The sequence below is a fragment of the Bos grunniens genome, chromosome 10, assembly GCF_055505025.1.
Source record: "Bos grunniens cultivar Pamir isolate PY7600 chromosome 10, Bosgru_T2T1.0, whole genome shotgun sequence".
Classification (NCBI taxonomy): domain Eukaryota; kingdom Metazoa; phylum Chordata; class Mammalia; order Artiodactyla; family Bovidae; genus Bos; species Bos grunniens.
This window is the reverse complement of record NC_141174.1, coordinates 2,248,679-2,274,238: the sequence shown is the minus strand read 5'-3', so window position 1 is coordinate 2,274,238 and position 25,560 is coordinate 2,248,679. Positions and strand designations below refer to the sequence as shown.

Genomic DNA, 25,560 nt, shown 5'->3' with positions numbered 1-25,560 from the left:
CTAACCCCGGGGCCCTCGCCCCCGGGGACTGCGCAGCCCCCGGGTCGGCCACCTCCGGGACGGCCCCCCGAGCGGAGCGCGCGCGCGCGCCCCGAGCCGACCCGACCCCGCGCGGGCGCGGACTCACCTGGCCGGAGCGGGGCGCGGGGGTGCGGGGGCGCCGCGGCCCTTCAGCGGGAGCCCACAAACTTTGGCGGGCGCGCGGCGGGCATGGCTCGGGAGCCCGGCCGAGGGCGCGCGGGCGCGGCGCTGCGAGCGCAGGGCGGCGGGCGGCGGGGGGCGGCCGCGGGCGCGGGCGGCAGGGGCGCGGGGGTCGCGGCGCGGCATGGGACCTGCGGCCTCCGCCGGGCGCGCCGCGCGTCCTCCCGCCGGCCCGCCGCTCTCCCCGCCCCGTCCCGCCTCCCGCTCGCCTCCGCCGCGGCGAGAAATTGTTTCCACTGCAAACAAAAAAAGGCGACACATGACCAGGCGGGAGGCGGGGGGAGCGGAGGGGAGGGCCGCGCGCAGGGGCGGAGGGAGCGGGAGAGACGGAAAACGTGGGCCGGGCCGCCGGCGGCCGGAGGCGCCGGGCGCGGACCCGCCGGGGCGGCCCCTGCCGGGTCCCCGGGCGCACGGGCGGCCGGGCCCCCGCACCCCCGGCGCTGCCCCGGCGCGCACGGAGCCCGGGCCGCGCGCACGGGCTGCCCGCGGGCCCGCGGGGTGGAGGCGGCCGGCGCGGCGGGCTCTGCGACCCCGAGCAGCCGCGACCGTGGGCGGCGGGGCTGGCGGGGCGCGCGGCCTGTCCCTTCCCTGCGCTCTGGCCACGCGGGCGGGCGGGCGCTGCGCCTCTGGCAACGTGTCGCCGGAATGCTCCTACCCCATCCGCGCGCCTTACATGGCTTGAAAGTAAAAATAAAAAGAATTACGATGCGGGCGAGGCTTGCGAGGGGGAGACGAGATTCCACTGCTCCCCAACTCCGGCGCCCTGGCGGGACTCCCGGGGCCGCCCCGGCCCTCCTCCAGCGGCCGCCCCGTGCCCCCGAGAGGAAGGGCACAAAGGCACCGCCGCCTCCCGCCCAGGGGGCTGCCCCTGGGGGCTGCCCGCCGGCGTCCGGCTGCCCGGGGAGGGAGGGTGGCCATTCCAGGTTACAGAGCCGGAGGCCCGTCCTGAGGGCCAAACCTTGGGGCCTCCGGCGCGTTGTGCCCAACTCCCTGGCCGCCTTCTGAGCCTCCAGCGAAAACAGGGCTCCGGTCCTCCACGTTTAGAGCGCTCGAGAGCCGCACCGACAAATGGCAGGGCCGCCACTCCGAGTCTTCAGGCGCCTCCGAAGGCGGACCACCCGCCTGCTGCAGCCGCACCAAGCAGCTGCCTTTGGAGGGACTGAAAGGGGAGTCCCACAGGTCACCCTAGTGGTGACATAAATAAAAATAGGGCTGCACCCTGCCTCCCACCGCCCCCTCCCACCCCCTGAAACCAAATCAGTAGATTCCTCTACAGAAGGAAACAACAGTGGCTGCGGCCACCTCTCCCCCGCTACCTGAACCAGAGGCCAGGCCCTTTTGAGCGCTTGGAAAACTGCAGAAAAACCAGTGAGAAGGCCCCCCAGCTTGCAGTACCTTGTAACTTAGCCAAAGGGGCGGGGGTGGGGGGGGGGTGGGGGTGGGGGAGAGAAATCCCACGGGTTGCTGAAACGTTTTAATTTCCAAAGACTAAGGAAACTCCGATCCATCTGAGAAGTCATTCCCCTTCTCAAAGTTACAAGATGGTGGGTGCTAAGTTTTCAGCAGGACACTCACCAGCAGGCCTTACTGCTTAGCCGTGGGAAGGCAAATCCCACCCACCTGGGAGGTGATTCAGCCCTGAAGGCGCGGGGCAGCGGAGGTCACGCGGCCCCACCCCTTTGATTACCGAGCGCTTGGTCTACCCTAAGTCACTAAGCAAAAGGCATGTGGCAAGAGGGGCAAACTAGGTGTATCCCAAGTCCTGAGCGCGAGATTCTAAAGGTCAGAGGTGGCGACACAAACAGGACAGGAGCTCCGACTGGTCCGCGAACCTCAATCCGCCTGTTAGTCGGGGCTGGTGAGTCCCTGGTCCAGACTGGGGCTGGCTTCTGCTCAGTCCGGTCACTCAGTCGTGCCCGACTCTCTGCGACCCCGTGGACGGCAGCCCGCCAGGCCTCCCTGTCAGTCACCGACTCCCGTGCTGGCTTGGAGAGGAAGAAATAACCGTGCTGGGTGCCCCCATTCCACACCAGTCCCCACCGCACTCGCACTGGGGCCGGGCGTCTCTGCGGGAAGCAGGGGCGGCAGGCGTTCCCAGCCCACGCCCTCCCTTCCTGCTCAGCGCTCAGAAGGAAAGGCCGTGAGCACGTGGCTATTGCACAAGGGCCGTGTCTGAACCAGCCATCCGACGAGAACCAAAACTTAGAGTCGCAGGGAGCTCTGGGCCAGGAGCAGCCCTGAGCAGGGGGTGGAGCCCGGGAGGGCTGCCTTCCCCCAGCTCGCCTCTTTCCCTTGGCGGCTTCTGGTTTCTTCCATCCTCCAACTTGTTTCCTCATCTCTCTCTCCACTTGCCGGTGAGAGAGGCGTGAGAAGGTGTGACGCCTGCAGAGGGAGGGGCGGGTGTGCCAGGTGGCCCGTCTGTCTGAAGGGGGCACCCAGACCTTTGCTGAAAGCTGGCGGGAGGCGGAAAGGGGTCTCCCCATCTCGTCACCCCAGAGGCCCCTGGTTCTGGGACCTGCTCCCGGACAAAAGGGGTCAGGAGCCAGATTTCCTTAGGAACCCCCTCATTCTCGTTCCCTTTGTGAACTTTTGGGAAACACTCTTGAGCCTGAGAAGTCTGAGAGAGACAGATGGAACTGTTTAAAGCACTGTTTTACAAACAGAATCCTCTGTGCGCGCTGGAACTCCCTTTGGGCACCACCTGGTCCTGGACTGGGGAGATGGGATCCTCCCACGGCCCCACCTGGCTAAGTGCACTAGGATCCGGGAGCAGGAGGACGGGCTGCCAGCCCAGGCAGGCCCCAGTCCTCGTGGGACCTCTGCAGAGAGGAACGCCCCCCACCCCCTTGGTGCTCTGTGCCTTCTTCTCCAGCAAGGTCCTCTGCCCTGGACCAGTGAGGTCCCTCCCCCATCCCGGGTTATTCAGCCAACCTGATTACTTATGTAAAGCCCCGTGATCCCGCCTGAGGCCGGAAAAACGGAATAAATGCGGTGGGAGCGGGCTGCTTGTGAGAAGACCTGCGTGCGTGCTGCGTCACTCAATCATATCCAACTCTCTGAGACCCCGTGGACTGTAGCCCCCCAGGCCCCTCTGTCGCGGGACTCTCCAGGCAGGAATCCTGGACTGGGTGGCCATGTCCGCCTCCAGGGGGGTCTTCCTGGCCCAGGGATCAAACCCGCGTCTCCCATGTCTCCTACATTGGCAGGTGGGCTCTTTACCACTAGCGCCACCTGGGAATCCCCAAGGAAATGTCCCCTGAGGGACATTCAAGTATGAGGAGCAATCTGAGGCAGGTCTGGAAAGAGGGTCTTCTCAACAAGATGCTTCAAACTGACCAGGGAAAAGGGAACCCGAGTGGGAGGCTGAGTCAGCTCGGGCCGCAAAGCTGGCTTCGGGAAACCAGAGCGTCCTTGGACGGTTCCCTCCGGCTCCTTCCCTCTGAGACCTTACTGTCTTCCCTGCTTCGCTCTATATGTCTGATCCCCTCTCCTCCCTGAAGGCCGGCCTCCTCGGTTCACCTAGGATCACACACAGCTGCCAGCACCAAGGGCAAAGGACCTGAGTGCCAGCACCCACTGCCTTCGACCGCGTCCGCCTTCCACCACACCGTTCAGATTCCCAGGGCAAGAATCTGACTGGCTTGGCCTGATTGGTGTCATTCTGCCCTTCGCCCCATCCCCTGCTAACAGCGGAGGCAGAGAGTTTGGTAGAACCACCTGGATGGCAGGACGCAGGAGGGGAGGGGAGTCGGCTGTGGAAGGAGACTAATAAACACAGGCCCCTGTTTGACTCGCAGAAATGGGGAAGGGACATTCTAGACCTGAGCTTCTCAGGTAGGAATGCCTGGGGAGCCACACCAGTGGGTCGGAATCTCCTGGGACAGACACAGCCGTGTGCATTTTGAGAAAGCACTGCAGCACAAACTGCTTTTAAAGCGAGGAGAAATGAAAGGCACACGTACATTCCTCACCGGTGACTCGACGGTATCAGAATATGCATTCATTCCCTGAACAAACACACTGAGTGCCCACTGAGTGTGTGGCATAGTTAAGTGCCAGGGATACAACGTCTGTCCCTTACAGAACAGGCATATTAGTGGGTAAGCACGGAAACATCCCATCACAAAACTCCTTGAATGCAAAGGCGAGCCATTTATGTGCCAAAATCAGAGGGCAAGAACTCACTGAGTATCTTTGAGTCCAGAAGTTGCTCTGTCAGGAATATGCGTTAAAAAGAACAGCTTGCCTCCAGTAGGTGAATAAGCCCTAGAGCCCTCATACAGGGCACGATGATTACAGACAACAGAGCTGTATTATAAGCATTAGACCCGCTAAGTGACTAGATCTTAATTATTCCCAACACTAGAACAAATGATCATTATGTGACACAATAGAGGGATTAGCTAACACTATAATGGTGATCATGCTTCAGTATAAACGGACCAAATGAGTATGTTGCACACCTTAGATCCACACGTGTTACAGGTCAAATATCCTTCGATTTTAAACAAGAAGAATAGGGATCATGGATCCAAGATAGTGCTGGGGAAAGGACAGAGAGATGGAAGACCAAAAGCACAGAGTAGTCGTGTCCAACTGTCTCTGACCCTGTGGAGTGTGGCGCGCCAGGCTCTTCTGTCCATGGGATTCTCCAGGCAACAATACTGGAGTGGGTTGCCATTCCCTTCTCCAGGGGATCTTCCCAATCCAGGGATCGCACCCAGGTTTTGCGCACTGCAGACATTCTTTACCATCTGAGCTTCAGGGAAGTCCACAGTAATCCATACAAAAGACTTCCCAGATGCTGCTAGTGGTAAAGAACCTACCTGCACGAGATGTAAGAGAAGAGATTCCGGTTCAATCCCTGGGTCAGGAATATCCCTTGGAAGAGGGCATAGCAACCCACTCCAGTATTCTTGCCTGTAGAATCCTATGGTCAGAGGCGCTTGGCGGGCTACAATCCATAGGGTCACGCGGAGTTGGACACGACTGACTGACTGAGCACAATCCATACGGGACAGAATAAAGATTATCTTTTTTACTGTTTCTTAATAAGAAAAAAAATGTTAAGAAATTAAAACAGTAGTTTCCTCTGAGTGTTAAGAGTTATGGGGTAATTTTTGTTTTGGGCTTCCTTCCTACTTGTCTGTATTTTCCCGTTTTTCTACAATAAGCACCTAACACATTTACAATGTTTTAATGAAAATCACTGCAGATGGTGATTGCAGCCATGAAATTAAAAGACGCTTACTCCTTGGAAGGAAAGTTATGACCAACCTAGATAGCATATTCAAAAGCAGAGACATGACTTTGCCAGCAAAGGTCCGTCTAGTCAAGGCTATGGTTTTTCCAGTGGTCATGTATGGATGTGAGAGTTGGACTGTGAAGAAAGCTGAGCACCGAAGAATTGATGTTTTTGAACTGTGGTGTTGGAGAAGACTCTTGAGAGTCCCTTGGACTGCAAGGAGATCCAACCAGTCCATTCTAAAGGAGATCAGCCCTGGGTGTTCTTTGGAAGGAGATGCTAAAGCTGAAACTCCAATACTTTGGCCACCTCGCTCGAATAGTTGACTCACTGAAAAAGACTCTGATGCTGGGAGGGATTGGGGTCAGGAGGAAAAGGGGACGACCGAGGATGAGATGGCTGGATTGGTATCACCAACTCAATGGATGTGAGTTTGAATGAACTCCAGGAGTTGGTGATGGACAGGGAGGCCTGGCATGCTACAATTCATGGAGTTGCAAAGAGTCAGACATGACTGAGTGACTGAACTGAACTGAATGATAAAGAGGGGTCCCATTAGACCCATGGTTCTCAAACCTGAATGTGCAACAAAATTACTTATAGGGCCATGAGTGGAGGTGATGGAATTCCAGTTGAGCTATTTCAAATCCTGAAAGATGATGCTGAAAGTGCTGCACTCAATATCCCAGCAAATTTGGAAAACTCAGCAGTGGGCACAGGACTAGAAAAGGTCAGTTTTCATTCTGATCCCAAAGAAAGGCAATGCCAAAGAATGCTCAAACTACCGCCCAATTGCACTCATCTCACACACTAGTAAAGTAATGCTCAAAATTCTCCAAGCCAGGCTTCAGCAATACATGAACCGTGAACTTCCAGATATTCAAGCTGGTTTCAGAAAAGGCAGAGGAACCAGAGATCAAATTGCCAACATCCACTGGATCATGGAAAAAGCAAGAGAGTTCCAGAAAAACATCTATTTCTGCTTTACTGACTATGCCAAAGCCTTTGACTGTGTGGATCACAATCAACTGTGGAAAATTCTGAAAGAGATGGGAATACCAGACCCCCTGACCTGCCTCTTGAGAAACCTGTATGCAGGTCAGGAAGCAACAGTTAGAACTGGACATGGAACAACAGGCTGGTTCCAAATCGGGAAAGGAGTACGTCAAGGCTGTATATTGTCACCCTGCTTATTTAACTTCTATGCAGAGTACATCATGAGAAATGCTGGGCTGGATGAAGCACAAGCTGGAATCAAGATTGCCGGGAGAAATATCAATAACCTCAGATATGCAGATAACACCACCCTTATGACAGAAAGTGAAGAGGAACTAAAGAGCCTCTTGATGAAAGTGAAAGAGGAGAGTGAAAAAGTTGGCTTAAAGCTCAACATTCAGAAAATGAAGATCATGGCATCTGGTCCCATCACTTCATGGGAAATAGATGGGGAAACAGTGGAAACAGTGTCAGACTTGATTTTGGGGGGCTCCAAAATCACTGCAGATGGTGACTGCAGCCATGAAATTAAAAGACGCTTACTCCTTGGAAGGAAAGTTATGACCAACCTAGATAGCATATTCAAAAGCAGAGACATGACTTTGCCAACAAAGGTCCGTCTAGTCAAGGCTATGGTTTTTCCTGTGGTCATGTACGGATGTGAGAGTTGGACTGTGAAAAAGGCTGAGCACTGAAGAATTGATGCCTTTGAACTGTGGTGTTGGAGAAGACTCTTGAGAGTCCCTTGGACTGCAAGGAGATCCAACCAGTCCATCCTAAAGGAGATCAGTCCTGGGTGTTCTTTGGAAGGAATGATGCTAAAGCTGAAACTCCAGTACTTTGGCCACCTCATGGGAAGAGTTGACTCACTGGAAAAGACTCTGATGCTGGAAAGGATTGGGGGCAGGAGGAGAAGGGGACGACAGAGGATGAGATGGCTGGATGACATCACTGACTCGATGGACGTGAGTTTGGGTGAACTCCGGAAGTTGGTGATGGACAGGGAGGCCTGGTGTGCTGCAATTCATGGGGTTGCAAAGAGTCCGACACGACTGAGCGACTGAACTGAACTGAAACTCAGCATGCTGGCCCACAGCCCCAGAGTTTCAGATTCAGTATATCTGAGCTGGGGCCTGAGAATTCACATCTCTCACAAGCTCCCACATGCTGCTGCTGGTCCAAGGACCACACTTTAGAAACCACTAAATTAGAGAACTGTCAGGGAGTCTGGAAAAAAATGAATGCAGGAGAGGCTTCAAAGGAAGAACCAAGTGAATCCATCAAATGACTGAATATGATAGGAGAAGGAGAGATTACGGTCAGAGATAGCTCCTTAATCACGGGTTAACTAGTCTCTTTGAGTTAGCATGTAAGAATGCCATGCGCCACAGTCTAATAGTTCCTCACTTCCTTCCCTCCTGTGCAGAAGGAAGAGGTACCCAGGACCACAGCCAGAAGACTTTCCATCTCTGGGTGAGTGTCAAAGGCTTGAGCAAGCGTTCTCTGGGCTTCCTGGTCATCCCCTCTTGGGGTTTTCCTCTTGTGTGTTCTTGGTGTTTATATGACAGATGCTGAAGAGTGGAGCCTAGAAAAAGGCTCATTAGATTTTCTCCGGTAGAGATGAGAGTCAGGAGGCTTTTCTGAGGAGGGCCGGGAGGCTGTGGAGTAAGGGGAACTACTGCTGACCTCGGACAGGGACATTCCATCAGCGCAGGTGCCAGAGCCGAGCGCACCAAGTCACCAGCGAGGGGCAACAGGAGAACACTGAAGCTGTCAGCTCCTCTGCAAGCAGGAACAAAAGTGTGCTCTGATGATCCAGAATCCAGATGCCGTCAACTCATTCAGTCAGAAAGTATTTATTCATAAGCAACTAGCTACACTGTGCCCAGTACTGTATGGAGGACACTGGGAGAAGCGAAAGATGTGGTGCTTGGCCTCAAGGATGGGGAAGTCCAGGGATTTTCCTGCTGGTCCAGTGCTAAGACTCCATGCTCCTGACGCAGCGGGCACAAGTTCGATCCCTGGTCCGGGAACTAGATCCCATAAGCCTCAGTTGAGAGTCCACGTGCCACAGCTAAGACCCTGTGCAGTTGAATCAATACATATTGGGGGGAAAAAAGCTGGGGAGGATTCAGTGAGCATTTCTGAAGCGACCACAAACATGAGCAGAGCCTGACACCTGGACTACGGCTGACGAGGCTTAGTGGCCGGGGACGACGCTTTACCTCACTCACCACGTACCGGCTGTAACCTTAACCACAGCACAGTACTTCTTTTTCTCCACCTGCTTTCCTCATCTTAGAATAGTGTGTGGGGGGAGGGCGCTGGGGCAGGGGCAGTGGAGGACACACACAAGACCACTTCGCAGGGTTGTGACGAAGATCCAATGGGTGGGTGTTCATAAGACACATGCAACAGTGAGCGCCCGGCACCTACAGCTAGTTTTGTTAAGTAAATAAATCAAAAGGAAAATATTGACACATTTGAGTACAAAACAATTCAAACTTTGCATGTAGGACCAGAGGTCATGAATCAAGTTCAAAGACAAAAAGATAAAAAAACACAACCATTTGTCATACATAGGAAAAAAGGTTAATATTTTAAATCTATAACTCTTTACAGCTCAAGGAGAAAATTAGCACCCTGATGAGAAAAGGGACAAATTCACAAAAAGAGAAACATAAATGGAAATATACCCATGCAAAGATACACAACTTCAGTTAAAAAAAAAAAATCACAGAAATGCCAATTCAAGCAATTGTGAGAACTCATTTCATCTATCAGATTGGCACAGACTTAAAAAGAATAAGCATACCAATGTCAGTAGGGGCGTCAGAGGGACATGACTCTGTATAACTGTTTCAGAGGGCCGTCTGATGAGCTGAATGAAAATGTATGTATGAATGTATCCTAAGGAGATACCCAAACAAGACAGGAAACTTCCCCACCAGACTGCCTACCCGCACGAGATAATAAGCGCCAGGACAGCCAGATTTGTGCCTATTTTATTCAGCAGCGTACTCAAGCACTTACTCCAGCGTCTGACACATGGAAGCCACTCAGGCAATACGTATTGAGTGAGAGCACTGAAATACGCAACAGCGTTTTCTGGAGAATTTCGTTAGGATGTTGTTAGGACTGAGTTGTGGAAACTTGGAAGCTGCCGAAAAAGAGTCCAGAGGTATTGGAGAAATGCTGTTAAATTACACAGGCCACACTCACCCGTTCCCTTTGTTCCCTTCTTTCTGCATTTTCCAGTCATTTTAAGCAAAGCTTTACCTTTTCTGAATCACTTGCACATTCTTACACACTGTATGTGTGAAACCATTTGCAAACATTTCATAATGTAAGAGTTTGGGGGAAAATAGATACGTTGGCAAAGCTTTTCACCAAATTGAAGCATTTTGTGATCTTTTCAATCAGAAGGGACAAAATGATCCCTTTCTGAAAAGCCTGGTGCTCCCAGAAAATAAAAGAATTGCTAAGCATAACAAATATTATACCCTGCGTAATGGGGTCTGTTGTCTGGCTGGGGGAAAGCTTTCAATTTATTGGTTTTGGGTATCAAACATTTTCCACAAACTCGTACATAGGTTCAAAGGCGAGGGAAAATGCTCTTGAATTAAGAATTTACTCTGTTTCCAGATGGATGGTCTATAACAACTCATGCTTCTACGAGACCAAATGTGGTTACATCTTTTTTAAAGGTTTTTTTCAAATCCGATAGAAAAATCTGTGCTGAGCTGAGGCACTCGGCGTGGCCAGAACTACTTCCGCTTCTCCGCAAATATTCCCTGCAGTCAGAAGTGTGTCCTAGAAGAGGCTGCCCCTCTGAGCACCTGGATTCCATTTAGCTACAGTCAACTCTCGGTATTCAGTTAAACACTGAATTAGCAAATACTGCACCGCTGCTCCTAGAGGAAATCTAAGGTTAGGTTCCTGCGAGCCACTGGTCACCACCTGCTCTTTAACTGATCCGAATGTTATCTTATTTTCTCTGATTGCACTCAAAAATACCTTATGTAATATAAATACATATTTATATATATGTTGATTCAGTAGCATTGATCTCACCGCTACCAGCACTAGAACTCATGTCTAAACAAAGCTTATCAAACACAAGAAAAGCCAGTCTTTTGTCCAGATGGCAATCGGCCCCTAGCACTTACAAGCACAAAACAGGACTACAGCACTGTGAGCCGGTACCATTCCAAACTGCAAAGCCACCAACACAAAGCACACACACAAATGTCACACTAAAGAGACATTTCAAAGGACACTTGTCTGCAGTAGGAGAGCAGACACAAAAAAGGGGAGAGTTGCTTTGCTCCGTCTCAGCTGGGAATGTGTGTGCTGGGTCACTCAAATTTGTTGCCGCTCTGCACATGTCCACGGAAGACCACGAAAGCATCACAAGTATTATTTTGTGATTACAGATAAATTTTAGCAAGTTCTTCAAGAACCTCTTAGGGGTCAAGGATGTGGAGGGCCGGAGCAGTGGGGTGCAAGAAAACTTGTGACCAGAAGGGGGAAGGAAAAAAGGAAATTTCAAACTGAATGAAAAAGGACAAAGTTGCAAAAAGACAAACTTCAGCATGTATGTCATAATCAGTATGGTATGGTGCACCTTTAAAATAGAAAAAAATATCTAGCTGCTGAGTGTCAGACTGTCACGTGCCTTGAGAGGCAAGGACCTTGTCTTTTACTTCTCTTCTGCTCACAGCATGTGGCATTAGTGGTAATCAAAAATATCAATCACTTAGGGGAAAAAATGCTCTTTTCTTATCCCTCTCTTAAACTGGTATCTATTTACTATGTCGTTTAGTCACTAAGTCATGACCAACTCTTTGGGACCCCATGAACTGTAGCCCACCAGGTTCCTCTGTCCGTGGGATTCTCCAGGCAAGAATACTGGAGTGGGTTGCCATTTCCTTCTCCAGGACATCTTCCCGACCCAGGGATCGAACCCACGCCTCCTGCACTGGCAGGTGGCTTCTTTACCACTGAGCCACCTGGGAAGCCCATCTAGTAACTGTACAGATTAGTAAAAGGAAAGTAGCATCATCGACCCTTTTCTCCGCCGGCATTTTTAAGAGCATTTATTGTTTTCCTCTCTGCCGCAAGCACGCCAAGCACCTCAGTCTCGTGGCTTTCGGTGACTGGGTCTGCCAAAGTCCTAACCATGCCAAGAAATAACTTCTCTCAGTTTACTTTTTCAGAGGGATGTGAAAGAAAACAATCGATTCTTCTGCCGTGAGATTGTCTTTTTAAAACAAAGTACCACAGAAGCTCCAAATCTGGGGAACTCTCTGGACTCTCTGGGGAACACTACATAGTGTAAAACGATTACCAGCATATTTCCCCGCTGGACAAAGTTCTTTGACAAAGAGAAGCAACTTACTCAGTTTATTACGACAGCCAGCCCTGAAGTCTCTTCTCTACTGGGTAGCGCAGTTCACCGGCACTTTCAGTTTTGAAAACCCTCCTCCTTCCAAAAATAGCATCTCTTGTGCCTTTGATATTGTGATTCAGATGCAAACAAAACGTGCCCATGAAGTGTGAGGCATGAGTGCCTGTGCACGTTCCATCCCGTGCGGGGGGCAGGGGGAGACTGAGGAGGAAGCAGTCAAATGGATTGCTGTCTTTCTGCGGGCGCACCCCTCATTTCTCTATACTCAAAGACATGTGACTCTGATTGGCTCCGAGGATTTGGCCCCTGGACAACCAGGCATCCTTTCTACATTGGCATTTCTTCCAGAGAGGAGCCCTGAGCAGCCTTCCTCCGTGCCCACCCAGTGCTGGGCCAGCTGGCTAACAGTGTGGCTCCTGGAAGAGGGTGCTGCCCACACCGCTGACGGCAGCCATGGGTGCCCGTTGCTTGTAGCTAACGTCAGGGGGCCTCAGCATGCGGGTCCAGGCAGTTGGCTGAGACTTCCCATGCAAGCATCCATGCCCCAGGAGTGCCAGCAGAGGTGATCGAGGGCCAAGGTGGGCATGCCACAGAGCCCTGGACTTCCAGATGGAGTCCAGTCCCAGAGCGTGGATGTCAGAGCTCTCTGGAGGCTCCCCCAGCCAAGGTCAAAAGGAGGGATGAACATCATGACATCAGTTCCAAAGAAACTCCACCTGCTCTTGGCATGCTCAGACTCATCCTCCCTATGTACCAGCCTCCCCCCACCACCACAAGTCTCCAAGGCCACGGTGAGGAGGCAGCTGCAACCATTCGACTTTCTCGTAATGACCTAGCACTGGGAGGATGTAGAGCTGGGGAAGAAGCAATGGCCATTCCCAATGATATGGCTGGGCTTTTGAAAGGTCATCTGGTCGACCTCTTTATAGGAAAAACACGATTCTTTGGCCTTGATAATCCGGCCAGGCAGATTTGCTGGAATAAGTTTCTTCAACCACACACACCCACAGCACATGGATTGTTGAGGACTTGAATGATGAGAACCTACTCCGACACACCCCACTCCCCTCCAAACTCCGGTGACATCTCCCGGCCTGCAGCGCCTGCCCCCGTGTGACAGCCCAGCTCAGCCGTCCAGCGAGGACTCCAGAGCTTATTGCTGTTGGAGAATCTGAGGATCAATGGGAGCACAAAGGGAATCATACACGAGAGTTGCTAGGGAGGGAAAAGCTCACTCTATCTACTGCATTCTCTCTGGCAGACACAACGGAAAGATTTTTTTTTAATCCCCAAAAAACTCATTTAAACTGGGGGTGCAAAAGGAATCTGAAACGTGAGCATCTCCGGTGCAGGGAGAGAAGGGGAAGGTTTCAAGGAAACACAAAAGCAACACCGACCTGAGCGGGGAGCAGACTGCCCAACAACAAGGCAGCCAACTGCCAAACTGTCATTTTGCTCGGCGGCTGAACAGAAGGCTCGAGTAATGACAACCACAAAACTCATTTAAAGTCTGAAAAGGTGACTAATGAGCTCATTCATGCTGCCTATAAATTATTCACTGCAACACTGATCCCACTCAAGACAAACAGGAAAGTAAACTTTAAACACAGCCACCTCTGGCCTCCAAAGAAGAGCGCCTTACGTCTGTAAAACTTTCCACAATGAGGGGTGCTTGTCTCTCCCTCCATCCATTGTCACATTCATTCTTCTGTTTACTTTTTTTTTTTCACTGCCTTTAATCAAGTTTAAGCAGACACAGCTGTTACACATTTATTTCTCTGTAGAGTTTTTTCCATTAGTTATTACGAGCAATCATGATGCTCTAAAAATAGCAGCAAATTATATTCTCTCGAAATTGAAGGCTGACCTTAAAATGAAGCCCAGGTCTTCGGAAAGAATATTCAGATGCACATGTTGGGTGAGTGACAACCCTACACAAAGCCGAAACAGAAGTGCTTTTACTCTCTCGGAGAGGGTGGCAACTGGCTTCCAAATGTCCCTAGGTTCTAGTGGAAACGGCTTGTTTTAAAATCTAACAAGACAGAACCTGCTTCCAGTGGTCATGTTTTGGTGGAGATTTTCATGAAAACTCAAAGAATAAAAGGGGAAATGTCTCATTTTGGCTGCTCAGCGAAGATAAACCCAGCAGCAGGTTTGCTGGGAACCCACCACATGGCTGCACACGGCTTCCACTTTCCTGTTTAATATTAAATAAAGAATTTTAGCTCTTCTGTTTGTACAAACTGTGCTATTTGTAACTGCTGTCACCACTCCAAGCATTATGACTCTGGAGAAGTAGTCCTGTATTTTTCAAACCTTTTGTTTTTTAAATCTTAGTATCTATTTCCAAGACGCAGTAAGAGTTAAAGAGGTTCAAATCTAATCGGTATTTTTTTTCCCCCAAAATAGTCCTCAAATAAGTACTTACATTAGTTCTTGGTCAGATCGCTGAACATTATGTATTTTTAAACTGCTTTGAATACTTTGAACAGGAGCCACAGAAAAGCCACAGAAAACACTCATAGTCAAATACCGCCAGATGGAGGTTCTGCATAACCAAAAGTGAAAGCAGAAAGGTCGGAGGCTCGGTCGTGCCCTGTACACACCTCGAGATGACAGGGGGAGAAAAACGAATGACTCCCCGGTTGTAGGCAGAGGAAGCCCGCATAACACACGAGAAGCACCCCACGGAAGGCCAACTGAGACCCGGGCTTGAACTTCAGCCTGAGACCCGGCCAAGCTGCGTCTCCATTTAAGGAAAGCCTGTCACGTTGTTTTCAGTTTCTAGCCTGTGAACTAAAGACTGGTCCGGCCATTTCCGCTGCCTGAAAGGGCGAAGCAAGTTTTTCTTTTCAAAGCGAGAGGAATCCTGCCATACTGACAGCACAGTGCTCGGCCACCGCCCGCCAGCAGCCTGGGGGCTCCTCGTGTGCTTGGTGTGATTTTACCCACGTTTCTGTGTCGAGGGGGGAGCCATTCTTCTGGTCCTCTGGGCACGAGAGCTCCTGCAGATTCGCTGTGGTCGTCGGCGTCTGCATCAAACGTGTGAAAGCCCGATTCCATCCGAAGAAATGGCGACGTCGGAAATGGCGTCCTGGTGAAGTCTCCGTGTCCCTACAGCTCGCCGCTGACTACATTTCTGTCACCTCTCCGGGAAGGGCGGGGACAATGCAGCGCTTTGAAGCCAAGCCACAGGGGGCCCTTCCCCAGCAACAAGTCTGACAGACAGGCTGTGCCGCTCCGGCATCGGCAGCAGACCCACTGGTCCAGGGCCCTGCTTCCACTCCTTACTCCTCCCTGGCCTGAGGCCGAGGGATGGTTGGTTTTGCCTGAGGATGTTCAAGGCGGAACACCAAGTACTACGACCCAAAGACCCACCCAGCATACAGAGCACCAGCTCTCCAATGCTCCCCGTGTGCCAGGCACCAAGCCAGGAGCTCCAGCGGCAGCATTGATCGTGTTCTTCCATGATCCTGCCCGGGGAGGGGCTGTCATCCTCTTCTACAGATGAGGACACGGAGGCTTCAAGAAGTTCAGTGACGGGAGTTCCCTGGTGGCCTGGTGGTTACGATTCGGAGTTTTCATTGCCATAAGACTTCAGTTCTTAGTTGGGGAATGGAGATTCTGCAAGCTGTGCAGCACAGCCAAAATGTGAAATGAATGCAGTAATATAAAATAAAGAAATTATTTGCTGGTGGTGAATAATTGGTGCTAAGAGCTGCAATGAAAAGGAAGACCACAAGTCTCTCTGGCCTGCACAGCCCACCGTCTCTGGCACTGACCTCTCCCATTTGGGGTATCCAAGATCTAATTTCCAAGCTCACAGAAGACGGCTTGTTGCTTGCAATCTACCTATCGAGCTCCTTAGGCAAGACACTTTTGGGTTTCTTTGATTTGGTTTTTGCATAGCCTTTTTCAAATAGACCACTAACCATAGACACACTTTCTACTTCCACAGGCTTAGCTCCTGATGCCCACACAGAAATGGACATCATTCAGTAAATGGCAAACCTATCTACAAAATGCCAAAGGTCCCAGTGCTGTGGTCACATGCCAGCCCCGTGCTCCTGGCTGAATTATAAAGCACGAGGTTTTGGGGAAAAAAACATACGACAGTTGACAACTCCAGAGGCCAGGCCAAGTCTGCCCCATCTGCCCCTTGGATGGATCCTCAGAAAGAACAACTCAAGGAACAATCTACTCCCTCTCTCCAGTCTTCATCGTCAGTTCAGTTCAGTTCAGTCACTCAGTCGTGTCCGACTCTTTGCGACCCCATGAATGCAATACACCAGGCCTCCCTGTCCATCACCAACTCTCCGAGTTTACCCAAACCCATGTCCATCGAGTCAGTGATGCCATCCAGCCATCTCATCCTCTGTCATCCCCTTCTCCTCCTGCCCCCAATCCCTCCCAATGTCAGGGTCTTTTCCAATGAGTCAACACTTTGCATGAGGTGGCCAAAGTACTGGAGTTTAAGCTTTAGCATCAGTCCTTCCAAAGAAATCCCAGGGCTGATCTCCTTCTGAATGGACTGGTTGGATCTCCTTGCAGTCCAAGAGACTCTCAAGAGTCTTCTCCAACACCACAGTTCAAAAGCATCAATTCTTCAGTGCTCAGCTTTCTTCACAGTCCAATCTCACATCCATACACGACCACAGGAAAAACCATAGCCTTGAATAGACGAACCTTTGTTGGCAAAGTAATGTCTCTGCTTTTGAATATGCTGTCTAGGTTGGTCATAGCTTTTCTTCCAGGGAGCAAGCGTCTTTTCATTTCATGGTGGCATTCACCATTTGCAGTGATTTTGGAGCCCCCCAAATTAAAGTCTGACACTGTTTCCACTGTTTCCCCATCTATTTCCCATGAAGTGATGGGACCTGATGCCATGATCTTCGTTTTCTGAATGTTGAGCTTTAAGCCAACTTTTTCACTCTCCTCTTTCACTTTCATCAAGAGGCTCTTTAGTTCCTCTTCACTTTCTGCCATAAGAGTGGTGTCATCTGCATATCTGAGGTTATTGATATTTCTCCCAGCAATCTTGATTCCAGCTTGTACTTCATCCAGCCCAGCGTTTCTCATGATGTACTCTGCATATAAGTTAAATAAGCAGGGTGACAATATACAGCCTTGACATACTCCTTTCCCGATTTGGAACCAGTCTGTTGTTCCATGTCCAGTTCTAACTGTTGCTTCCTGACCTGCATATAGGTTTCTCAAGAGGCAGGTCAGGTGGTCTGATATTCCCATCTCTTTCAGAATTTTCCACAGTTTATTGTGATCCACACAGTCAAAGGCTTTGGCATAGTCAGTAAAGCAGAAATAGATGTTTTTCTGGAACTCTCTTGCTTTTTCCATGATCCAGTGGATGTTGGCAATTTGATCTCTGGTTCCTCTGCCTTTTCTAAAACCAGCTTGAACATCTGGAAGTTCACGCTTCACGTATTGCTGAAGCCTGGCTTGGAGAATTTTGAGCATTACTTTACTAGTGTGTGAGATGAGTGCAATTGGGCGGTAGTTTGAGCATTCTTTGGCATTGCCTTTCTTTGGGATCAGAATGAAAACTGACCTTTTCTAGTCCTGTGCCCACTGCTGAGTTTTCCAAATTTGCTGGCATATTGAGTGAAGCAGTTTAACAGCATCATCTTTCAGGATTTGAAATAGCTCAACTGGAATTCCATCACCTCCACTAGATTTGTTCATAGTGATGCTTCCTAAGGCCCACTTGACTTTACATTCCAGGATGTGTGGCTCTAGGTCAGTGATCACACCATAGTGATTATCTGGGTCCTGAAGATCTTTTTTGTACAGTTCTTCTGTGTATTCTTGCCACCTCTTCTTAACATCTTCTGCTTCTGTTAAGTCCATACCATTTCTGTCCTTTATCGAGCCCATTTTTGCATGAAACGTTCCCTTGGTATCTCTAATTTTCTTGAAGAGATCTCTAGTGTTCCCCATTCTGTTGTTTCCCTCTATTTCTTTGCATTGATTTCTGAGGAAGACTTTCTTATCTCTCCTTGCTATTCTTTGAAACTCTGGATTCAAATGGGTATATCTTTCCTTTTCTCCTTTGCTTTTCACTTCTCTTCTTTTCACAGCTATTTGTAAGGCCTCCCCAGACAGCCATTTTCCTTTTTTGGATTTCTTTTCCATGGGGATGGTCTTGATCCCTTTCTCTTGTACAATGTCATGAATCTCCATCCATAGTTCATCAGGTAACTCAGATGACCATTATATCTACTACTGTGGGCAGGAATCCCTTAGAAGAAATGGAGTAGGCATCATGGTCAACAAAAGAGTCCGAAATGCAGTACTTGGATGCAATCTCAAAAACGACAGAATGATCTCTGTTCGTTTCCTAGGCAAACCATTCAATATCACAGTATTCCAAGCCTATGCCCCAACCAGTATTGCTGAAGAAGCTGAAGTTGAACGGTTCTATGAAGACCTACAAGACCTTTTAGAACTAATACCCAAAAAAGATGTCTTTTTCATTATAGGGGACTAGAATGCAAAAGTAGGAAGTCAAGAAACACCTGGAGTAACAGGCAAATTTGGCCCTGGAGTACAGAATGAAGCAGGGCAAAGGGTAATAGAGTTTTGCCAAGAGAATGTACTGGTCATAGCAAACACCCTCTTCCAACAACACAAGAGAAGACTCTACCCATGGACATCACTAGATGGTCAACACTGAAATCAGATTGATTATATTCTTTGCAGCCAAAGATGGAGAAGCTCTATACAGTCAGCAAAAACAAGACCAGGAACTGACCGTGGCTCAGATCATGAACTCCTTATTGTCAAATTCAGACTTAAATTGAAGAACGTAGAGAAAATCACTAGACCATTCAGATATGACCTGAATCAAATCCCTTATGATTATACAGTGGAAGTGAGAAATAGATTTAAGGGACTAGATCTAATAGACAGATATCCAACAGACGACCCCCACTGCACAGAGAAGGAGCTGACGGTTTCCCTTCAAGCTCACACTTCCAAAGCACAGATGTTTGACTAGAAACCATTTCTGAACTCTTTCTCTTTCACTTTGCACACAAAGTTAGGAGGTAATCATCTGCACAGTTTAGAAATACCACTGACCACCACACCAGAACTAATTTCCCAAAGCTGTACTGTATGGAATTCGATCAAGGCACAGATCAACCTTTGCCAGCTCTATAAATATGTCCCAAAATGAGCTAGCCACGACAAAAATATACTGACTGTCCTACTCATTAGATTAGTAGGACTTCTTCCCATATATCCTGGACATATATCCTATCCCATATATCCAAGACTCCCCACTAAGGCAGTCTTGGAACCCCAGGTCCTCAGAGTCTGCACACAGCCTTGCACACTAGAGATGGAGAAAACACACTCCCATAGCGCACTGCCAACTGCAGCACCACGTCACCTCCATGTCCCAAAACTTTTGGGTACCAAGGCCCAGGAGTTCATTCTCTCAGGAACCACCCCTGGATACTTCCTGAAAGCTGTCCTGCGGCCACTGCTGGAATCCCAGTCCAGACTGGCCAAAGGGTCTGTAAAAAGTGGGTGAAGTAGAAGTTGAGGTCTGTGGGTTCGCTTTTGAGAAGCCCTCAAATCCACAGGGATCTGATTCCGTTGCCATTTAGAGTCCCTTTCTGGCTTCTGCCAACACCAGCTCCCTCTGAAGCCAAATCAAAACGCTCGGCTTCTTTGTGATACCAGCTTCCTAGCTGAACCTCCAATGGTTATGGGAGGAAAAATAAGCCATGCCAGGACCTTCCTGGTGGAGAAGGAAATGGCAACCCACTCCAGTGTTCTTGCCTGGAGAATCCCAGGGATGGGGAAGCCTGGTGGGCTGCCGTCTATGGGGTCTCACAGAGTCAGACACGACTGAAGCAACTTAGCAGCAGCAGCAGCCGCAGCAGACCTTCCTGGATCTGCTGTGAACGAACAACCAAGTTACACTGGCCACAAACAAAGCACGCTTTACTCAGTAAAAGCAAGGTTTCTAAATCGTTTTCTGGGGCTCCTTCCTCACATCCTCCACTGCCCCTTTTTGTAGATGAAAATCTACAACTCCTGGGTAGGAAGAAAGTTACTAAGACTGACTGCCCTGACTTATCTAAACATATTCAGCTTTACAGTACTGGCCTGAAAAAGGTTTGGTCATTCATTACAAAAAGCAGTTAATAAATAAAACCTTAAAGGTGACGCTTAAGAAGGACTTCACTCATGGACTCAGACAAGCCTCCTAATTTATTTTCTGTTTTGAAAAGCTGTTTATTCGCGGCTGCATCGGGTCTTCACCACTGCCCGCGTGCTCTCTCTAGTTCTGGGGGTGAGGGTTACTCTCTAGTGTGGTCGTGGGCGTCTCATCGCAGCGGCTCCTCTTATTGCAGAGCAGGGGCTCTAGGCAATGTGCAAGCCCTGTAACTAAGGGGACAACTGAAGCCCAGAGAAGTGACTTAGGGCCACGTATCAGAGCATACACAGGTAGTATCCTTTCTGGGGTGTATTCTCCTCTGCCTTCCCAAGAGCATCCCGAATTCTGCAGTCTTGTAGTTTGGGTTGGACTGACCCCATCATCAGCTCCAAAGGCACTGGACGGGTCCTGAAGAAAAGGCAGGTCCAGCCAGCACTCAGTGCGGAAGCCAACACACATCCTCTCTTGTCTGGACACTGACTGAGCTGAATTTTCTGTCATCCGTACCCCAAAGCATCCCACCACATCCCCACATGGACTTAGTGATGGATCCCACTTCTTGACTCCCTGTCCACGGATGTTTCTGCCCAAGTCAAGTCTTTAACGTTACAAAATAGAGAAAACTAATCTTAAAAAAAAAAAAGAAGTTATTTATTTACAAAACAGAAATTGACTGCACATAGGGAAAAACTTACGGATACCAAAGGGGAAAAGGAGGGGAGGGATAAATTAGGAGTTTGGGATTAATATATACACAGTCTGGGCTTCCCTCATAGCTCAGTTGGTATGTAGGAGACCTTGGTTCAATTCCTGGGTCGGGAAGATCCACTTGAGAAGGGAGAGGTTACCCACTCCAATGTTCTTGGGCTTCCATGGTGGCTCAACTGCTAAAGAATGTGCCTGCAATGCAGGAGACTTGGGTATGATCCCTGGGTTGGGAAGATCCCCTGGAGAAGGGAAAGGCGACCCACTCCAGTATTCTGGCCTGGAGAATGCCATGGACTGTATAGTCCATTGGGTTGCAAAGAGTTGAACACAACTGAGTGACTTTCACTATACTCTAATATATATATATATATATATATAAAGTAGATAAAGAACAAGAAGCTACAGCACAGGGAGCTGTGCTCAGTATTTTACAATAATCTATAAAGGAAAAGAATCTGAAAAAGAATGCAGATCCATACGTTTATGAATATATATGTATGACTGAATCGCTGTGACATACACCTGAAACTCATACAACATGATTTTGTGAATCACTAAAAAGAAACGGAGAAAACAGTATGTTTGCCAAACAGTGTCTGGACTTGATAGGAATAAAAAGATCTGGGAGAAATACATGAAGTTAATATTATCACTGAGCGTTTTAAAAGTATGGCTGAATGGGGACTTCCCCAGTGGTCCAGTGGTGAATAACCTACCTTGCAATGCAGGGAATGTGGGTTCAATTCCTGGGTGGGGGACGAAGATCTCACATGCTACAGAATAACTAAGCTCAAAGGCTGCGACGACTGTGCCCACGCCTCACAACTACAGAGTCCATCCGCTACGAAGAGAGATCACCCGTGCCGCAACTGAGCTACGTGGAGAGGCGGAAGGGCACGTCCCTGCTGGTCAGGACAGACAAAACGTGGTCCACTGGAGAAGGGAATCACAAACCACTTCAGTATGCTTGCCTCAAGAACCCCATGATCACAACAAAAAGGCAAAAAGACCTGAAACAGCCAAATAAATAAATGATTTTTGTAAAGTAAGCCTGAAAGTATAAATTTGCCCATATTAATAGAGCATTATTGATGAAGGCAGAATTCATGAATGGAGATTAACTGTAGAGAATTCATAGCTAGAGGGGAGGCAAGCTTCATCTAGAGTTGAGATGAAACATGACAGAAAGAGTATGGACCTAACAGAAGCAGAAGATATTAAGAAGAGCTGGCAAGAATAAACAGAAGAACTGTACAAAAAAGATCTTCATGACCCAGATAAACACTATGGTGTGATCACCGACCTAGAGCCAGACATCCTGGAATGTAAAGTCAAGTGGGCCTTAGGAAGCATCACTATGAACAAAGCTAGTGGAGGTGATGGAATTCCAGCTAAGCTATTTCAAGTCCTAAAAGATGGTGCTCTGAAACTGCTGCACTCAATATGCCAGCAAATCTGGAAAACTCAGCAGTGGCCACAGGACTGGAAAAGGTCAGTTTTCATTCCAATCCCAAAGAAAGACAATGCCAAAGAATGCTCAAACTACCGCCCAAGTGCACTCATCTCACACGCTAGCAAAGTAAAGCTCAAAATTCTCCAAGCAAGGCTTCAACAACATGTGAACTAAGAACTTCCAGATGTTCAAGCTGGTTTTAGAATAAGCAGAGGAACCAGAGATCAAATTGCCAACGTCCACTGGATCATCAAAAAAGCAAGAAAGTTCCAGAAAAACATCTACTTCCATTTTATTGACTACGCCAAAGCCTTTGACTCTGTGGATCACAACAAAATGTGGAAAATTCTTCAGGAGATGAGAATACCGGACCACCTTACCTGCCTCATGAGAAATCTGTACACAGGTCAAGAAGCAGCAATTAGAATGGGACATGGAACAACAGACTGGTTCCAAATCAGGAAAAGAGTACATCAAGGCTGTATAGTCACTCTGCTTATTTAACTTTCATTCAGAGCACATCATGAGAAACGCTGGGCTGGATGAAGCACCAGCTGGAATCAAGATTGCCAGGAAAAATATCAATAACCTCAGATATGCAGATGACACCACTCTTATGGCAAAAAGTGAAGAGGAACTAAAAAGCCTCTTGATGAAAGTGAAAGAGAGTGAAAAAGTTGGCTTAAAACTCAACATTCAGAAAACTAAAATCATGGCATCCGGTCCAATCACTTCATGGCAAATAAATGGGGAAACAATGGAAACGGTGACAGACTTTATTTTTCTGGGCTCCAAAATCACTGCAGATGGTGACTGCAGCCATGAAACTAAAAGACGCTTGCTCCCTGGAAGAAAAGCTATGACCAACCTAGACAGCATATTAAAAAGCAGAGACATTACTTTGCCAACAAAGGTCTGTCTAGTCAAAGCTATGGCTTTTCCAGTAGTCATGTATGGATGTGAAAGTTGGACTGTAAAGAAAGCTGAGTGCAGAAGAACTGATGCTTTTGAACTGTGGTGTTGGAGAAGACTCCTGAGAGTCCCTTGGACTGCAAGGAAATCCAGCCGGTCAATCCTAAAGGAAATCAGTCCTGAATATTCATTGGAAAGACTGATGCTAAAGCTGAAGCTCCAATACTTTGGCTACCTGATGCAAAATAATTCACTGGTAAAGACCCTGATGCTGGGAAAGATTGAAGGCAGGAGAAGAAGGGGATGACAGAAGATGAGATGGTTGGATGGCATCACCAACTAGATGGACATGAGTTTGAGTAAACTCCAGGAGTTGGTGATGGACAGAGAAGCCTGGTTTGCTTCAGTCCATGGGGTTGCAAAGAGTGGGACAGAACTGAGCAACTGAACTGAACTGAACTGCTGACTCTCCCTCAGGTCTCAGAGTTTGACTTGATGCCAAGCCCATGTCAACCTCCCAGAGGGACAATATCTGAACTTCATATCCCCAAGTGCCCATTTCCAGATCTGATGGTGACTGGAAGGTGATGGTGACCACAGAGGCTTAGCTCATTGTGTAGTTGCTACATGAAGACACTGAGCTCTGTTATCCGCTTCATGTCATCAAAGGCTCCCAACGGTCAGTGTGACGTAGGCCGATAAAAGTAGACAGCCAAAAAATGATTCTGGAGAAATAACTGTTGCACAAATTTAACTAAATTAAGATTCTATTTAGTGTCAATGAGAATTCATTCTTTAGTTAATCTAAAAGTGTGAAACTAAGATGTCAGCAAACATAGTAAAATATAATCTGCTGCTGCTGCTGCTGCTAAGTCGCTTCAGTCGTGTCCGACTCTGTGCGACCCCATAGACGGCAGCCCGCCAGGCTCCCCTGTCCCTGGGATTCTCCAGGCAAGAACACTGGGGTGGGTTGCCATTTCCTTCTCCAATGCATGAAAGTGAAAAGTGAAGTGAAGTCGCTCAGTCCTGTCAGACTCTTAGCGACCCCATGGACTGCAGCCCACCAGGCTCCTCCATCCATGGGATTCTCCAGGCAAGAACACTGGAGTGGGTTGCCATTTCCTTCTCCAATGCATGAAAGTGAAAAATGAAAGGGAAGTCACTCAGTCGTGTCCAACTCTTCGAGATCCCATGGACTGCAGCCCACCAGGCTCCTCCGTCCATGGGGTTTTCCAGGCAAGAGTACTGGAGTGGGGTGCCATCGCCTTCTTCAAAATATAATCTAGTTAACACTTATTGTGTACTCACAGGAAAATTTACCATGAAATACTGAAAGTTAAACCTCAGCACCCCTCACTCACACAAGTCCCATCCAAGGCTTGGGAAGGCCCCCAAAAATCTGTTGAATGGGCATCCTTCATATTTAAAGGAGACACTGCACAGAAACACTTAAAATGCCCTGAAATCTTATAGCTCATATGTTGAAAAAAACTTGAAAGAGCTTTCCCCAAATTTGACAATAATCCTAAAAATTTACATGACATTACCAACAACCAGTTGTGAAGTGAAAAGAACTTTTTTTACAAACTATTAATTATAAAAAACAAATCCCAACCAAGTACAAAATGGAGTATTTCCTGCCGTATCAATAAACAAGGCTGTCACAGCCATCAGGGATTCCGAGCCTTCACATATGAATTCTGAGCCCAGGAGGACAATGCCTGCTATCCGGGAGCCATCAGCCTCGGAGCTGCCACCGCAAACTGCCGCCACTCCCTATGGTGAGCAAGGAGCTCAGGATGCGAACATCAAACCAAAGGATGCTGGCCCCAGAGAGCTGAGACGCACACGAAAGGAACGGTTTCAGCAAGCCCAGACTGTTGCGTCTTCCCATACGTAGAAAAGCACTGAATCCCTTTACTTGAGATATCTGCTTTTCCTTAATTAACAATAATCTATGGTGTTCAGACCACCTGCCCCTGGCTGCGAACTTCTATCTAACCTGACTCCTCCCCTGTCCTCCTCAGAACAGTTCTCTCGGCGTCACTGAGATGCTGTCTCCTGGGCTTGAAATCCGAAAAATTCCCACCAAATAAAACATAAAACTCTCAACTTATAGGTTGTGACTACTTTTTCAAGTCAACGCAGCCATGCCAGAGGAATGGATGGACTATCTCGCTAGGTCTCTAGAGAGAAAGTGGATTCCAAAATCACTGAAGAAATGATCACATCCAGAAAGGGAGTACACAGCCCCAAAAACGTAGGAAGTGAAGTAACACAGACATACGCTAACATTACTTTGTTTTGATTTCATGATGTTTAGGATGTCAGCTTTGTAATCATACACTTTTTGTGTTTTATCGTTGGAAAAAAAGGCTTACTTATACCTGGTTCCACATTTGCAATTTCACGTCCTTTTCCAAGTTCCCTCCTGGCCCAGATTGAAC

At 48.7% G+C, this 25,560-nt stretch overlaps 1 protein-coding gene across 17 annotated transcripts in view; it reads right to left on the bottom strand.

Annotated features, from left to right (window-relative positions):
* The window catches only part of FOXN3 (forkhead box N3), a 446,920-nt gene that overhangs the window by 258,135 nt on the left and 163,225 nt on the right, over window positions 1-25,560 (bottom strand). For 2 of the 17 annotated variants that reach the window (XM_086319217.1, XM_086319226.1), the window contains exon 1: window positions 128-371. The exons of 9 other annotated variants lie outside the window; for them this stretch is intronic. The gene's annotated coding sequence lies outside the window, so the exon portion shown is untranslated. Of the gene's footprint in view, window positions 1-127; window positions 372-1,159; window positions 1,355-1,776; window positions 1,835-2,033; window positions 2,265-14,280; window positions 14,765-25,560 lie in introns of those variants that run through there. 6 more of the 17 variants (XM_086319218.1, XM_086319227.1, XM_086319228.1 and 3 more) reach the window with 6 other exon arrangements.